Source organism: Canis aureus, chromosome 4, assembly GCF_053574225.1.
Source record: "Canis aureus isolate CA01 chromosome 4, VMU_Caureus_v.1.0, whole genome shotgun sequence".
Taxonomy (NCBI): domain Eukaryota; kingdom Metazoa; phylum Chordata; class Mammalia; order Carnivora; family Canidae; genus Canis; species Canis aureus.
This window is the reverse complement of record NC_135614.1, coordinates 27,707,165-27,723,915: the sequence shown is the minus strand read 5'-3', so window position 1 is coordinate 27,723,915 and position 16,751 is coordinate 27,707,165. Positions and strand designations below refer to the sequence as shown.

The 16,751-nt window shown below is 41.6% G+C and overlaps 1 protein-coding gene and 1 long non-coding RNA gene across 13 annotated transcripts in view; both read right to left on the bottom strand.

Moving 5' to 3' along the window:
• LOC144312407 (uncharacterized) overlaps positions 1 to 14,868 on the bottom strand; it is a 161,362-nt gene extending 146,494 nt beyond the window's left edge. The window contains exon 1 of the long non-coding RNA XR_013377866.1: positions 13,978 to 14,868. This is a non-coding gene — a long non-coding RNA (uncharacterized LOC144312407). The remainder of the gene's footprint in view (positions 1 to 13,977) is intronic.
• LRMDA (leucine rich melanocyte differentiation associated) overlaps positions 1 to 16,751 on the bottom strand; it is a 1,018,367-nt gene that overhangs the window by 707,077 nt on the left and 294,539 nt on the right. The gene's annotated exons all lie outside the window — the stretch shown is intronic.

Below are 16,751 nucleotides of genomic sequence, written 5' to 3'. Positions count from 1 at the left end.
AGAAAATTGGAGCAAAGAAATGGGTCTATAGAGTATAAGTTAATTAGGGATCTAAGTGACTGGTGATGAGATTTGATGACATGGAGCCCCAAAGTGAATTTAGAAGCTTATCTTCTTAAAATATTTGAGAATGAAACACAAATAATAGAACTGCGAGAAATATTCAGTATATCAAGCAATCTACGTGAGCTTAATAACTAAACTCCATTTCCTGTTTAACTATATATTGCAGCACCACTGTTTCTTTGTACAGAATTTTCCAACCTTTATCTTCAGTGATTTTGCAGGTGATTTTATTTTTATAGATGTGTGCGCACACAGTCAGAGAGAAAGGTGAATGCTTTCCTAGGAGTTACCAAAAACAGATAGATGTGTATATATGGGACTCTAAACCACAGTGAAATGTACCAACTCAAATCACCAAGTGGGTTTCCCAGCTAAGGAAACCCAAAATGGTTCTACGTTCTACTCCGACAATTTGTTTAATCTTAATTCAATAGAGTCCTAGGATACAGCATCCTCTACCCAGATAATAAGCGGAGGATGCTGTTTATGATAATGGCAGAAATTAAAACAGAATTTTACAACCGCTGAGCTGAAAGAAGGCAAAAATCCCCACACGAATATTAAACAGTGTAAATAAAAAAGAATCCACTTGTTTTTATTCCAAACTACATACCAATTTATCTGCCACTGATTCCGTGTAAAGCCCACATTCATGAAACTCTACATGTAGGGCGATAATGAAAGTAGTAATTGAACTCAACAACCATTTGTGGAGCATCTTCCCCAGTGAGGCATGAGGGGCAGAGGAGGGAAGATGCAATGCCCTCAAGAAGCTTCCATTTTGTGGGTACAGTGTGATCAGCGACTCAGCACACTATACCAGACAGATAGTGGTCAGCGCTGCCCTAGAGTGATAACGTAGTTAAGGGAGTGAGCCATGCTGACCATTCTCCAACCAGGGCTTTCGGGATGAAAGGACATTGAGCTGGGTCTGCAAGAAAAGACAAGATTCTGATTGCCTGAGATCCTAGGTGGAAGGCATTCCATGGGCATGCCTTACAGCAGGCAGGGGATTGGCCATGAGAACTTAGTTTCCAACCCCACAACCATATGGAGCACCACAAAGGAGCCCCATCTTGCCCCCTTCAAGAGAGGGTGGGAGCGTTCACATGTGACAGGGAACAGCAAGTCACCAGGGGCAACACTCCTGACACTCTCATACCATTTATCCCAGAAATAATTGGTAATTATGATGTGTGGTTCTCAAACCTGGCTCATGTGCTACACATGAACGCAACAAGAGAATTCTCTGCAAAAAAGAGATCCACAAACCTAGGTCTGAGTAAGATGCTTGGCTTTAAATAAAAATAGCTGATGGTCACTGAGCACTTCCCATGTCTCAGGCACTGCTCTAAGCACTGTACACACCACATGAACTCCTTTAGTCCTCAAAACAGCTCTAGTATTGCCTCCACTGTACACACAAAAAATAGAAGTAAAAGAGGTTAAGCGATTTGCCCAAGTTCACATAGATAATAAGTAGTAAGGCTGGGATTTAAATGACAAGTGGGCTGACACCAGAAACCCCCACTCCTGACAATCATATGTGACAGAGATTGCTGTGTGCTCGTCAAAATCCATTTCTTCTACCTCATGGGCACACTGATTGAGTTGAGCTCCCAGCTTTCTCGTAGAGATGTGACCGCGTGACTGAGTTCTAGCCAATGGACATGAGAAGGAACATATGCCATCTCTAAGCCTGGCCCATCAGAATCTTCCTATATAGTCCTCCACATTCTCTCTTTTCCTCTGTGTGCCGGAAGATGGGGGGTGGGGAATCATCCATAAAATTCTGAGGCTCCTTGGAATTGCCCAAGAGGGTGCAGAAAGGAGGGGAAATGGAGTAAGGCCTGGGTCCCTGAGAAATGGCATGGAGCACAGCTCCATCCCAAGTGCCAGTTGGACTTCATGTGGCTATAAAGAGATAGACTTCTATTGTGTTACGATCTAGAAATTTGGTTACATCATTTAGCCAACGTGACACAAATCTACCTCCCAAGTCATCCCTCTGGTCTCATCCTCTACATGATGACAAAAGAGGTTTCAAAGTCATCAGCACAAATGTGGCAGTCTTGCAAAGTGACAAAGAAAATAGTCTAGAATCGGCTGAGCCAGAATTGGAATCCAGCTCCTCCAATTTACTATACAATCTTGGGCAAGTTACTGAACATTCATGTGCCTTGGAGTCCCAGATATAATACCTACCATATAGGATTGTTTCTTTAAAAAAAAAAAAAAAAAAAAAAAAAGATTGTTTCCTTTAGGGGAAACATGCATGTAAAGGACTTAGGACAGTGATGGGCACATAGAAAGCATCCACTAATACTATACTCAACATTGTTGCTAATTAAGTCTTCCACAAAATGAACATCTGTATCAGTGAGGATGTTTAGCTGCACAGAACAAAAAAATAAAACAGTGAAATATCAACGGCCTAAGTAAAACAGAAGTTTATTTCTCTGATCCATAGTCAAAGTCCAAAGATAGGCAGTCCAGAGCTGTATGGCGGCTCCAAGAAGTCCTCAGGGACACAGGCTCCTTCCAGCTCTAAGCCCCGCTATCCCTAGCATGTGGCCCTCATCCTCATGGTCCATTATAAATGCTGGACGCCAGCCATCACAACGAGCTCCATGCAGTAGAATGGGAGGCAACACACAAACAAACAAAAACCCTTTCCTTTCTAAGAAAGCATTCTGGAAGTCACACATAATACTTTCATTGAAGCCACATGGCCACACCTCGCTGCCAGCTGCAAAGGAGGAAGGCGTGGCAACATGCATAGTTAAAAACCAGGAATTCTTGTCTGTAAAAGGATGGAGAAAACGGATGTGGGATGCAACCAGAAATCCTGCCCCAGCACAAGAATCGGTAAAAGCAAGCAAGCTATACTCTTAATCCAAAGATCTGATAAACTCTAGAGGAAAAAAAAAACTCCTTTAAAAAGGAAATTCCTAGTACACGCCCCTGCATTTTCTACTCTTGCCTTCCTACAATCCATTCTCCACACAGGGCAGCCAGCATAGTATGTTAAAAATGTAAGCCATGCCCCCACTTAAAACCCTCCAAAGGCTTCCCACTGCAAATCGAGTTAAGGAGTATGGATTTTATTTGTAACATAAGGTCCCACCTGGTCTGGCCTGTACACCACCCTGACCCCCCTCATGCCACGGCTGTGTGCACCCCACAGCAAAGCCTGGCTGCCTTCTGCTGCTGCTCTGCTTGCGCCGTGCACATGCCAGCTCGCCCCTGCCTAGAGACCTTGCACCGCCCGTGTTCTTTCTGAATCTCGCCTGTCCCCTGGTCTTCCCGACAGGCTGCTTCTTGTCACTCAGATCTCAGCTGGAAACACCACCTTATCAGAGCCTTCCCTGACCCCCAGTCACACCCTACCTCACACACCACACATCACCTTACTGTAACTCTGAGCAAAGCACTCCTCACTATTTGATATTTTTCCTGCTTACGTATTTGTCTGCTTCCTTATTAGAATGCATGTTCCTGTTACAGGAATGTCCATCTTACCCTTCAAAAAAACTCCCCCAACCCCACCCACTGCAACTCCAAATTATCAACTAAGTTGACATTCATTGATCGCACAAATATTTACTGAACACCTGCTATGTGCCAGGCACAACAACATGGTAATGTGACACTGCCCCAGTCAAAGCCCCTTTTTACTAAAGTGACCGTACAGACACTGACACCTTCTGTTTCAATCAGTTTATTTAATTACAGACTTTTTCTTGCCTGAGACTCCAAGCACAATAAAATGATGTTCAAGGAGTCCAAGGAAGTAACATACTGGATCTTTTAACAGAAACTGAAGGGAGGGAGTGGAGGTGGTTTTTATGGCATCTTAAGACCACTAAGTGAACAGCAGCTAGAAATTTTTAAAATTTGCCCATGAGGTTCAGGAACATGTGCTTGCCCTGGACATAATCCACTTTATTATTTTTTTTAATCCTGAGAGGACAGATTTTTGTACCCACAGATGTCCTCACAGGAAATCCAATGAGTACACGTGCAGGAAATGCTATCCAGCAACAGTCTATGGCTCCCACACACTCAGGCTGGATGTGCAGAGGAAGTCAAAACATGCAGGAGGATCCACAGAAGTGGTGATGGGGAGAGAGAAGGAGAAAGGGGAGTAGGGGAGGGAGAAAGTGCATGCCAGCGAGAGGAGGGGAAACGAGAAAAGGGAGAAGGAAGGAAAACAAATCAAAGAAAGAACAGCTATTAAAAATGCTGAGTTGAAAATGCTTCGGATGGCCTCTGACATCTAATAAGTCATCTGTCTTTCTCAATTCAGAAAAGTCATTACTTACTAGTGAACTAATACCAGCAACTGTGACAAGTAAAAACAACAAAGCCCATAAAAATATAAAAGTTCACCCCTTGCAGTTAGGCGAAAAAAAAAAAAAGAATGTATTCAATTTCTCAGATGAAAAACATTTGAACTGACTGAATTTATTGTAATGCAACTTGTATTATATGTTGGGAAAATGAAAAGGGGAAAAAAATAGCCACTGCTCAGCCCGTCTTCAACTTTTCCTTGGAAAACAGAATACAATACGTTTTTTGAGAGCATGAACTCTTCACAGAAGCCAGTCATAAAGCATCAACATGGCATTCTGGCTTTAGGCCATCCATTCTCAAAAAAAGGCATGAATTAACAGCACCTCTTGCCCTGCCCACAAGGATCACCATCTCCTCAGAGGGTAGAACGTATGCCTCAAGAGCAGCTGGAGGGATGCAGGTCAGATAGAAGGAAGAACCTGAGAGCCCTCGGGCTAACCAGAGGCATGGGAAGAGTCTTCTTCCCTGGGAGAGGCTGCAAGTAATCGTGTTCAGAAACACACCAGGCAAGATGACAGCACAAGGATGTCATCAAAAGCAAAAGGAGCTTTGCCTTCCCACAGCCATAAATGTCATGACCATCCCAGGACTCCTCTTTGATTCCTCTCTGTCTTTCATTCCTACAGCCAATCCACCAACAGGCACTGCTGTTATATTAAAAATATAACCTGAATCTCTCTACTTGCTTGCAACTTTACCTCCCACTCCCTAGGTCATACCACCACATCTATCTTCAGAGGCTACCACAATGACTCCTAACTCGACCCCCAGCTTCTATTCTTGCTGACCCAATTTCCAACCAGCAGCCAGGGAGGTTTTCAAAAATACCAATCAGATTCCATCATCTCACTGCTTAGAACTCGTGATTGGCTTCACTGGTTTCCCATCGTTTTGAATTTAATCTAAACTCCTTCCTAGGCTCAACATCTCCACAGTTGGCTCTGGCCTCCTCCTCCTCTATCAGCCTTCTACTCTCACATTCCCAGGCAGCCCCACCAGTCTCCTTTCTCTCCCTTGAACTTGCCTGGGGCTTTGCACCTGCTGTTCCTGCTGCCTGGACAATCTCCCCTGAGCTTCTCACAGCTGTATGCTCACCATTCCATGCTCTCATCAAGAGCTGCCTTTTTGAAGAGGCCTTTCCTAGCCAGTGTATCAAAACTGTGCCTCTTCCTCCATGTCACTCTCTATCCCATCACCTGTTTCTTAGGGCCATAGGAAATTGATCCGTATGGAACTTTTTTTTATTTACCATCATCCTTCTCAACAGGACTGTAAGTTCCCCAAGTGTAATGTCATCATCAGCCTTGTCCACCGATACATTTTCGACTAGTCCAACAAGCACCTAGCATATAGAAGGTGGTCAGTAAATGTCTGCAGAGTAAAGGGATAAATGAAATGCAAAGGTTATAACGATGAAAGGACCTCTTAAGATTCTGGAGAGTCTCAACTCACAACTCCACCTATTTTATATATGGAAGAACAGAGGCACAGAAAAATCAACCCAATCTCAGCCGCAGTTAACACACAGTATAGTACTCATATCCTATACCACATGTGAGCTTCCCCTTCTATCCAGAGCTGGGGGTCTGAATCAGGTAGTCCCAGACCACTCCTAACAGGCAAAGAACAACATAAACCTTGAGGAATAACACTGCACAACAAGGAGTACTGCACAGGCAAGGCAGGTGCCGATACATGGCAGCTGAAAGTGGCTACCCAGGATACAATTCACATTGGACCTGGTCTCAGAATTGTAGGAGTGAATGTATCCAAGGCAAATCACAGAAGTAACAAACTCTCAAAAAAGTACATCAGAAAAAAGAAGTGCTTTGTTTTAACACAGTCTTCCTTTAATGTGATCCTGGAGGATCAACACTAACAAAATGTTTACAGAGAGATATGAGAACACACCCAAGATAAGATCTTTGGTCCTAGCTGGCCCAGTTGCTTAACTTCCTTGGGCCCCATTCAGGATTAAATCAGCCTGGCCCAGACTTGAGATCATTAGTGTATACTCTCATGACTTTACTATACACAAGTATACCACGTATACTATTTACTGAATATTTGACTTCAACAAATTTATTTCTAGAAGAAATTTTATATCATCTCCACAAGAAAAGTATCATTTGCCAATGGCCCATAGGATACACGTACCCACATGTTAACAGGAAAACAAACCCTATTATTCAATTCTACCTAACTTCTCTTTGTGAAGTACTGAAGAGTGAGTCAGAGCCTGAGGCTTCACCTTGATTAAAAAGAAGAATTTATCAAGTATAATAAGAAGGTATGAAAGACAGACCAGCACCAAACTGGTGTTTTTTCCTAGAGGTCATCCAAAAGACTGAAGGAGAATTGAAGAGGGAGTAACACTCTCATTGTATGAGGCCATGTTGGCCTCTGCTGTGTCTGTTTACATGTCAAACCAGGCTGCATGGCTGTGGACACAAATGCCACTTTGGGAAGTACTAGGTTTGAACACGGCATCCTGAAGGCCTCCACTAATGTTCTATCATCCTATGACTGAAGATCAATGTGGGTGACCCACATGATGAAAGAAGCAATGGATTTAGTAATGCTGATAGGGCTGAAAGAGAATTTCCTAGGAGTAAATGAGAAACAAAGATCATTGTGGAGGTTGGGGGGAGGATAATGGCAATGATAATGACCACCGTAATAGCAACTAACATTTATTTGGTGCTTACTGTGGGCAAGGGGTCATAGTCAGGAATTTGATCTTCACATCTTTTACTTTGAGGTAGATGAGCTTCCTTTTCAATAGCTTTATTAAGGTACAAGTGATACATACCAAAAAAGAAAAGAAAAGAAAAGGAAAGGAAAGGAAAGGAAAGGAAAGGAAAGGAAAGGAAAGGAAAGGAAAGGAAAGAAAGAAAAAAAGAAAAGAAAAGAAAGAAAAGAAAAGCTCACATGTTGAACATATATAATTTGATGAGTTTGGATATATGCTTCCACCATGATACTATTACCACGATCAAGATAACAAACATATCCATTACCTACAAAAGTCTCCTTGTGTCCCTTTTTTTTTTTGAGGTAAGTACAATTATATTCCTATTTTACAGAAGAAGAAAGTTAAACTTAGCTAAGAAAACAAAATATTTATTATTTTGATGTAAAACAGCTGAGGTTATTTAAATGTTTGCCAAACTTTTTTGACCATGACCCACAATAAAATACAGTAGGTTAAACCACGTTCAATTCCCAATATTTGCCTGTGTCTTTCCTACAGAAATGGCTATTTCATTTGTTCAATCTAATGTGCTTTATGTTGGGACTAAATACACAAAAGAAATATAGACACACACATGTGTGTATATATAGGCACATAAAATATAAACATTCTGATATGAATATATCTGTATGTGTGCATACATCTGTGTATACACACATAAATGTAGATATCTGATAGAAAGGTTGTGTAAACTAGTATTTATCCTAATTATGTGCCATAATTAAATCTCTTAATGGCTGTATTTTATTTTAGAATATAGAATTTATATTGGCCATTTCAAAAATTGAACTCTGGGATTTTCTACTCTGTTCTATTTTTTATAATGTTGGTTACAACCCACTACATTGATTTTACAGGTCACTAATGGGATGCAACTCCCAGCCTGAAAAATACTGAATTAAAGGAACTCTAATCATAATCAAGAATATCACAGAGTCACCTTGAGCTAGATGATGACTAGCATCTCGTGCCACCTCTTCAAGTTATAAAGCAATGAGAAGCACTGGGCCTGGCACACCATTTTTGTTAGATAAACAGAATTTCTATAATTGAGCTCCAAGAGTAACGATCACGCTAAATAACATATCATAAGTTTAGTTGTTTAAGGGCAATATAAGGAAAAGGAATTCTGATAGATGTCTATTTTTTTTCCTTAAATTACTTAACAATAAAAACCTCTTACTTAAATATTTAAGTATGAAGATATCACCAAATGATAGTTTGAGAAACCAAGGATGGTATCCTGTGGACAAATGTTTCAGAGCTAAAAATGAGTAGGATATGAAGTGGGGCTGCTAGTTTCTTATCCCAAATCTTAAGCATAAAAATGTAATTTGACTCTAAATGGCATTCATGTTTTACACTTGGGGAAAAATTATATAATTTGCAAAAATTCAATCTTAATAACAATTCAGTGTAGTAAACACTAGATTGGGACTCCGAAGACCTGTGAGCCTGGGAAAGCCAACTTCTTGGATCAGAGTCAGACCCTAAGTTTCCTCTACATCTAATATTTTAGGACTGCATGACCATAATATATCTGGTGGTAATTTTCAGAATCATTTTAATGAAAGGATACAGCATTCCAAGATCACCCAAATGGTGAAAGCTCCCAATCTGGCAATAAAAACTCAGAGCAAGCCAAGGGTTCTCACCACACAGCAACTCAAGTAATCCCAGTGTATCCCTTCAGAAACCCATTCAGTTATGTTATTTCTTCTCAAGCCTGGTCCCTATCACATAGCATAAGTTATAATTTTATGTATCACATTACTCTTTTCATGTTAACCAAGCACCTTTCTTGGAGTTTCTTTCTTGAGTGTTTTCAATGTACAGGCAAAATTTACTTGAATAACACCATAATTAAATCTCTTAGCAGCTGTATTTTACTTCAGAAAAAAAGGAATTATATTGAACTTTTTATTGAATTGTCATTTTTATCTTAACTGTGGCTTAACCTTGTAATCTAATTATTTTTTCTAAACCTACTTTACAGCTAATAAAAGAAAGTTATGAAAAATTAAATTACATAATAAAGCATGTAACAGGTATAGCTATCATGAGACTCTCAGATTGAAAAACTAGCATGAAATAATTTACCTTATTGAAAAGCGGGGTTTTTTTTACTCATATTTTTAAAAACATTAAATAAAATGAAGAAACCTTTTTAAATGGAATAGTAAATCAGGCTGCTCTAATTCCTGTATATACCTTTAGAAAGGCCCATTGTATAACATTGTATATACAATCATCATAATGTTATGCCCGCTTCTCAATCACAGTAGAAAGAATCAATCCTACAAGACTGACTGATAAGGTCCCTGCTAAAAAGGAAAAGGACTACTTCCACTTCCCTCTTACCTCACTTTCAAAGCATTTAGTTTTTAACTTTAAACAATTTTTTTAATTCATCCTTGTTTTCCCCTAAATGCTTTATTTTCCATAAAAGCCATGTCAAAATTTAGTCTTCAAAAGTAGGGTGCTCATGCCTGCAAAACATCTGCACAGATAAATATTGTGAAAATGACTATTATGATGAAATAAAATGCATTCAAGTAATTCTTGGCCACTAGGAATCCATTAAACAATACCTTAGCTCTAAGATCATCAAAATCTCCAACAAATATTTGTAAGACTTGGTAAATAGGGACACCCTTGCCGCAGGTCAGAGAAAGCTACAAAAGTGTATGCATGTGCCTCCCTAATTTACACTTGGATTTTCCCGAATCCTGAACTCAAAGTTCTGATCTTAGCTAAGACAGCAGATAATCCTATCTTCATAGTAGTTTGGCCAAAAAGAATTTTAAGTAGTTTCACCAATTACCTCTTAAGTGAAGTGAACAAAGACCATCAAATGTATTGCAAGGAGAATTCAGCGGGTTGAGATTTTATCGTTTTGGTTTGCTTAAGCCAAACACCTCTTCCAGTCCAAAATTAAATCAATTATTTAATGAGCTCTCAACTAACTTTGGTGGAGCAATTAACACTATATAAAACATGGCATGGCATCAGGTACAATGAAAGACACGTTAAACAACACCCCTGTTCCCCAGGGAGAATTGTTAATCTAGGTGATGGTCAGACACTGATAGGAAGAAAGGCCAAATTTATTAAGTCTAGACTGGAGAAACCTGGCAAACAACTTCCTTAGTGATCCAGGTTCACCCAACCAAGTTCGTACTATGACCCCTTGAGATAAGGTGATAATAAGTCCTCCCTGGTATTTTTTCCCCAAAACCCATAACCCCCAATATAATCATAAGAAAACAATTCAGGCAAACCCAAGTTGAGAGACCCTTGACATAATACCTGAGCAGCATATCTCAAAACTGTCAAGGTCATGAACAACAAGGCTGAATCATCACAGACCAGAGGAGATCAACAAGACATGACACCTAAATACAGTGGTGTCTGGGACCCTGGCCTGGAGGTGAGCACAGAAGAAGGACATTAATGGAAAGAGTGATGAAATCCAAATAAAGTCTGGAGTTTTAGTTAATAATGTTCCCATGTCGATTTTTGAAATTTGACAAAAATACCATGGTGATGTGAAAGCCTAACAACAGGGGAAACTGAAACTGGGTTGGAGTATAGAAAAAGTCTGTACTATGCTTGCTACTTTTCTATAAACCTGAAATTAAAACAAAGTAACATTTGTCTTAAAAAGCCAATATAGGGACACCTGGGTGACTCAGCAGTTGAGCATCTATCTTTGTCTCAGGGTGTGATCCCGGGGTTCCGGGATCAAGTCCCACATTGGGCTCCCTGGGAGGAGCCTGCTTCTCCCTCTGCCTGTGTCTGTGCTTCTCTCTCTGTGTCTCTCATGAATATAATAAAATCTTTTTAAATAAATAAATAGCCAATATATACTGTGTACATACATACATAACAGTGAGAATGAAACAAAAAAAATATAAGTGGTAAGGAGGTTTTCTAACAATTACCTTTAGGTTGAATTTGATGAAACTGCCAATATTTCATCTTTCTTTTTTTTTTAAGATTTTATTTATTTATTTATTTATGAGAGAGATGGAGACAGAGAGAAATTCCATGCACAGGAGGAGGGGCAGAGGGAGAGGGAGAGAGAATCTTGAGCAGAGTCCACACTGTGCATGGAACCCGATGCAGGGCTTGATCCCATGACCCTGACTGAGATCACAAGCTGAGCCAAAACCAAGAGTCAAACGTTTAAACAACTGAGCCGCCTGGGGGCCCCTGACTGTTCTGACCTATTAAGTAGCATTTTCATATAATTCAACCTAATATATGGCTGTGAACTGGGAAGCCCTCATGATGAAATGGAGCTTATCCTGGATATGGAAGGAACTGAAAGGAGAAGGGGACAGTGTGAGCCAAGGTGGGGAACACACACGATGTGACAAAAGACGGGGACAATCCCACCAATGCATTTTAAGCCAGGAAGTAGCAGAAAATTCTTTGTCGGAGGAAGGACACTGAGCAGGGCCTTAAGTTTTAGTAAATAAAAAAGAGCCCGGGGGCACCTGGGTGGCTCAGTTGGTTGAGCATCCGACTCTTGGTTTTGGCTCAGCTCATGATCTCAAGGTTGTGGGATCGAGCCCCATGCTGGGCTCTAGGCTCAGCATGGAGTCTGCTTGTCTCTCTCCTTCTGCTCCTTTCCTTGCTCCTGCACTGTCTTCTCAACTATCTTAACAAAAAGAGAAGGAGAAGATGGAGAAGGAGAAGGAGGAAGAGGAGAAGGAGAAGAAGAAGAAAAAAGAAGGAAGAAAGAAGAAGAAGAAAGAATGAACCTGGCCTCCAAGTGACCAGGAATGTCCTCTGGAAAGGCCTGTAGCCTCTAGTGACATTGACATGTGAGCTATTCCTATGACACCGAGGGCCTTATTTTTCTAGCCCAAAGGAAAATTCCAGCACAGCAGAAAGATTGCTACAACACGGAGGGCCGCATGAAGTCCTAATTCTGGCTCTGCCACCGATAAGGTACCATAGCCCAAACAAGTCCCTTCCTCTGTCTCAACCTCAGATCCCCACCCCCAGACACAAGGGGAGGTGCAAGAGTGGCTCTGTAAGGCCTCCTCCAGCCCTAAAACACTAGCTCCAGCTTGGAATATGTTTCCTGGCTCTCAGAAGCAACATGTGGTTCACTCAAATAGAATGATGCAAGATCCGTGAAAGCAAAAACACTGAGAATAAAAGGACTGTGTTTTTATACACAAGAGTCTATTCTTTTATGATACATGTCTAGACCCCTCTAAATATTTAAACAACAATACTATACCAGTATGAAAACTCCCTAAATCAGGCTCTGTGGTTAAGGAGGATATATGAACAGATGTGATCTTATTAAGGCCCTAATGTAACTCACAAACAATTTGTCATATCTGACGGGTATTGTTAAATTATGTCCACCTGCCAGAGGCAACCAGAGAAATTACCATCCGCCTTTACTCGGCTTCTACTCAAAATTCCCTAAAAAGCTCCTGTAGATGTGTCTAGGATATGTATTTTTTAAAGCAGTAACCTAATTGTCACCAGCACATAACAGCCAATGTCTCACAATTCCTTTTCATGTATATTTTATTATGGGTCCAACTGTTTCAACACCCTAGTGGTTCAACTTTAATGTAGCTCAGGAAACCCCCTAAGTAATATCACAAAATGCTTAACATCTGTGAAACTTGGACCCAAAAATGTTCCAATTTTTTCTTCGGTTTGGGAGGGGGAAACGGGGCGGTGGGGGGCGGGAGGGGGTGCTGCACTAGCCAGGGTTTTCATTAACAATCATGTTCGGGCTCACAGTTTTTCTTGATCACCTCACAGGCAGGAAGAATGTTTCCAGTTTACCTTATAAATGCTCAGAATCATTTCAAACTGCAAGCACCACGCTTGCTTAGAGTCAGTTTAAAATGAACCCATTTCAAACTTTCCTTTCTCTAAATATTTGCCTCCTCTCCCCTTCTTGCATTACAATATTTTAATTAAGTGAAACAATGAAAAGAGAGAGGGGAAAAATGAAGTGTGAAGCATGTGGCGCATTTCCCAGGCTATTTCAAAACTTTGCAGAGCTCTCTGGCCTCCAGTGGTGTTTGAAATATTCTTTATCCCACTAAGGAAAGGATGAAAAATTGATCTCCTCCAAACTTCAAATACTGCATATTTCCACAACTACAGACTGCAGGAAAGAAAGGCAGGCTTAGGAGTTACCAGACCAAACAGGAAGCGGTTCTCAGAGGACCCACGGCTCATCCCAGGCAACTCCACCGGCAGAGTGTGTACACAGAGCCGCTCAGAGAATAAACACGGCTCCACTTCTGAGAGAAATCAAAGCAAATCTTAGAAAAACCCAACATGGAGTCAAACCTCAGTAATTCGGATTAACTAAGGGGAAGGTCAGGTTGGATCAGGACAAAGCCTTGATAGTAGAGGGTTTGGGTTTTTTGGTTTTGTTTTCTGGTTTTTGTTTTTGGTTTTTTTTTTTTTTTGGTTTTTTTTTTTTTTTTTTTGCAAAATCCAACAGCATTCATTGCAATGTTCACCCCAGCCCTTCCTTCCAGCTTCCTGTCTTAGCAGCCTCCTCGGAGCTCCCCAGCCCCCCTATGCTGCTCAGTGTGCTGTTCACTTGTCTCCACGCAGACCCTCAACTTCCTCCATCGCTAAGCTCTTCACCTTTGCCTGAAATGTCCCATCCCCCACTGTCTACTTGGTAAAACTCATTCTCCATTTTCAAGACTCCACCTCAAATGTCACCTCCCAAGCAGAATGAATAGCATGGATCCCACAGCACTTTGGACAAACCTAGAATATAGTAAAGTGGTTCTCACCCTGGCTGAGTGGTGTGAAAATCATCCGACAAACTTTTCAACAAACCCCAATCCCTGCATCTCTAGCAATAATGACTGAGTAGGTCCAAGGTACTGCGTGAGCATTGGCATCATTTTCAAAGCTCCCCAGGTGATCGTTAGGTGCAGTCCTCGAAGTTCCAAACCTTCTGTACAGAACTCGCCACACTGTTTAGAATGAGTTACCAAGACCCCAAGAACACAGAACCCTTAGAAAGGCCTGTTGTAGGCAGGGATGTTGAATGTGAATCCTTCAAGAGGCTTCTTTAAGAATAAGGAACTTGAGGTGATTTCAAAGCTTTTGTCCCCCTGCAGCTCACGGACAGCCCTCATTTCTTTTCCACCATGTGCCTCCCACTCACCTTCACGAGGGGTAACACATCTACTTGACAGTGGAGAGGACCTACCACTCCAGCTCCACTTGACTTCCCATTATTTCCCCCAACACAATAGACACTTTGCCACTTTGATGTCCTCACTTGTCTTCTCCATCTGATCCAACTATATATGCCTTGCTCAAGGCCTGAAAATCATTTCCTCTCTTGAAGCCTTCTTCTGCCCACTTCAGTTCCCAGAGATTTGCTTTCCCACTCAGCTCCACTTAACTTAGCACCTGTCCTCAAGTGCCTTGATTGGTGAATGAGCTCATGGGATGTGTATGAAATGCTTTGTTGTGGAGAGAGTAGGGAATAAGTATCTTACAGAGATTTTCACTTCCTGCTCTTAATGCACGGCTGGATGTACAGCAGGCATGGCATGTGTATTTGCTCTTAGAATCCACCCAAAGTTGGCTCTCTTCTTTTCAGGCCAGGGTGTGGGCCAACAGAAGAAAGGTAAGGACTAGGAACATCACTGCTCTAGAAAATTCACACCATAAACATCACAGCCGATACTCCTGTGGTAGAAAGAATTCTACTCGGACCCCCAAAACCTTTGCCCAGTAATGCTGCTTCTATGAGTCCACTACGCTATGTGGCAAAAAAAAATAAAAAAATAAAAAAAAAAAAAGGATTTTGCAGATATAGTGAAGGTTACTAATCAATCAGCTCTAAGTCACAGAGAATTATCTGGCTGAGCCATATCTAATCACCTGAGCCCTTTTTTAAAAGCAGAGATTTTCTCCGACGGGTGCAGAAGGGTAAGTCTGAGAGACTCCAGGTAGAAGGAGGAGTCAACAGGACAGAGATAGCTCACTGCTTGAAGATGGGGAGCCCACAAGGAAAGAATCTGACAATGTCCTCCAGAAGCTGGGAGGGAAACCTAGAAGATAACCAGCAAGAAAAGAGGGATCGGTCCCACCAAACTAAGAAGCTCAGCTCTACCAACACTCAGAAGGAGCCCAGAACTGGATTCTTCCCAGACCCACAAGATGAGAACACACTTCATCTGATTTTAGCTTTTATAACCCTAAGCAGAGAACCCAGGCAAGCCTGCCCAGATTGACCAACCTACAAGCAATGAGTGGGTACTGTTTCCACCACTAAGTGGGCAGGAATTCGTTACAGAGCTGTCCCCAACCTTGCCCCTCAAACTAGTCAAACAAGGCAAGTCAACTAATAAACCTGTTTTTACATATTCTAATTAGTGTATATTCCACATACAGATGAATGACAGGCTTCCCAAAGAATAAAAGGCAAGGTGCCCGTACAATGCCTCTCAAAATGCGTGCCTCCATTCTATTCTTCTATTAGGAAAGGTGGCAAAAAGTCGTAACAGTCACCACAGTAAGTGCTATTTATGAAAGAGTCATTAATAGCAATTGACCAACACATGGTGTCATCTGTTTCAAATGCCATTTACTCGGCACAGTTTGTCACTGACCAGTAGAACTTTGGATTCTTGGCTGATACCCCATGAGCCTCATTATCTGGAGAGCCCACAAGCAAACACAGGATAAATATTCCTTCCCTCTAGTTGGGGGATGAGGGAACCTGAGTGTTCGTGCCAATTTTTTAAGAAGCTAATAATCCTGCTGCTTCTTGGTCCTCGCCTCACCTGCTCACAGGCAGGGGCCAGGTGGTGGTCACAGAGGGGCTTTCGGTGAAGCGTTCCCTATACTCACTCTGCTGGGGTCTCCCGAAACCCAGGCATCCCTTCAAGGCCACACGAAGTCAATGCCAACCCCCGGCCCTAGGGCTGGTGGAGGATGGGCGCCGTGCCCGCCCCGCGCCCCCGGCCCCCCACGCTCATGCATGACGATGCCGTGGGCACACACGTGCTTTCCCAGCAGCCACTCCTGAAGCCACCTGCCAGGAGCGAGGGCTCCCATTTGTCTGCGTCGGCATTTGTCGGAACATCGCACCTCCATCATCTACAGGGGAAATTGATGTCGACGGCATGGCAAAGGAATGTAACTACAGCCTATTCTAAAAGCACGCATTTATTTTATTTTATTTCAGAAATGTATGCATTATGTATGGCTCTACATAAACGTTTTTATAGAGCCTCTTAAATGATTTACCATGAGGTATGTGTTGATTATAATCTCTGCTTATTTTAGAGAGCCTTGTTTACCCCCATAGTAGTTAATACATTGAGACGTGTTTCAACTAACAGTGACACCAGTAAACAAAAGTTACTGATCTACCTCGTGAGTTATAAAACTTGTAACATGTTGTAAACAGTTCTGTCATTTTACTTAGCATATTGCATTGTGTGAGCTGCCTTGTTTATCTAGTGGTAAATCTTTATGTATCAAAAATGCTACAGAAGGCACAACAGATAAATTACAGACAGACACTAACATCTGACTAGTT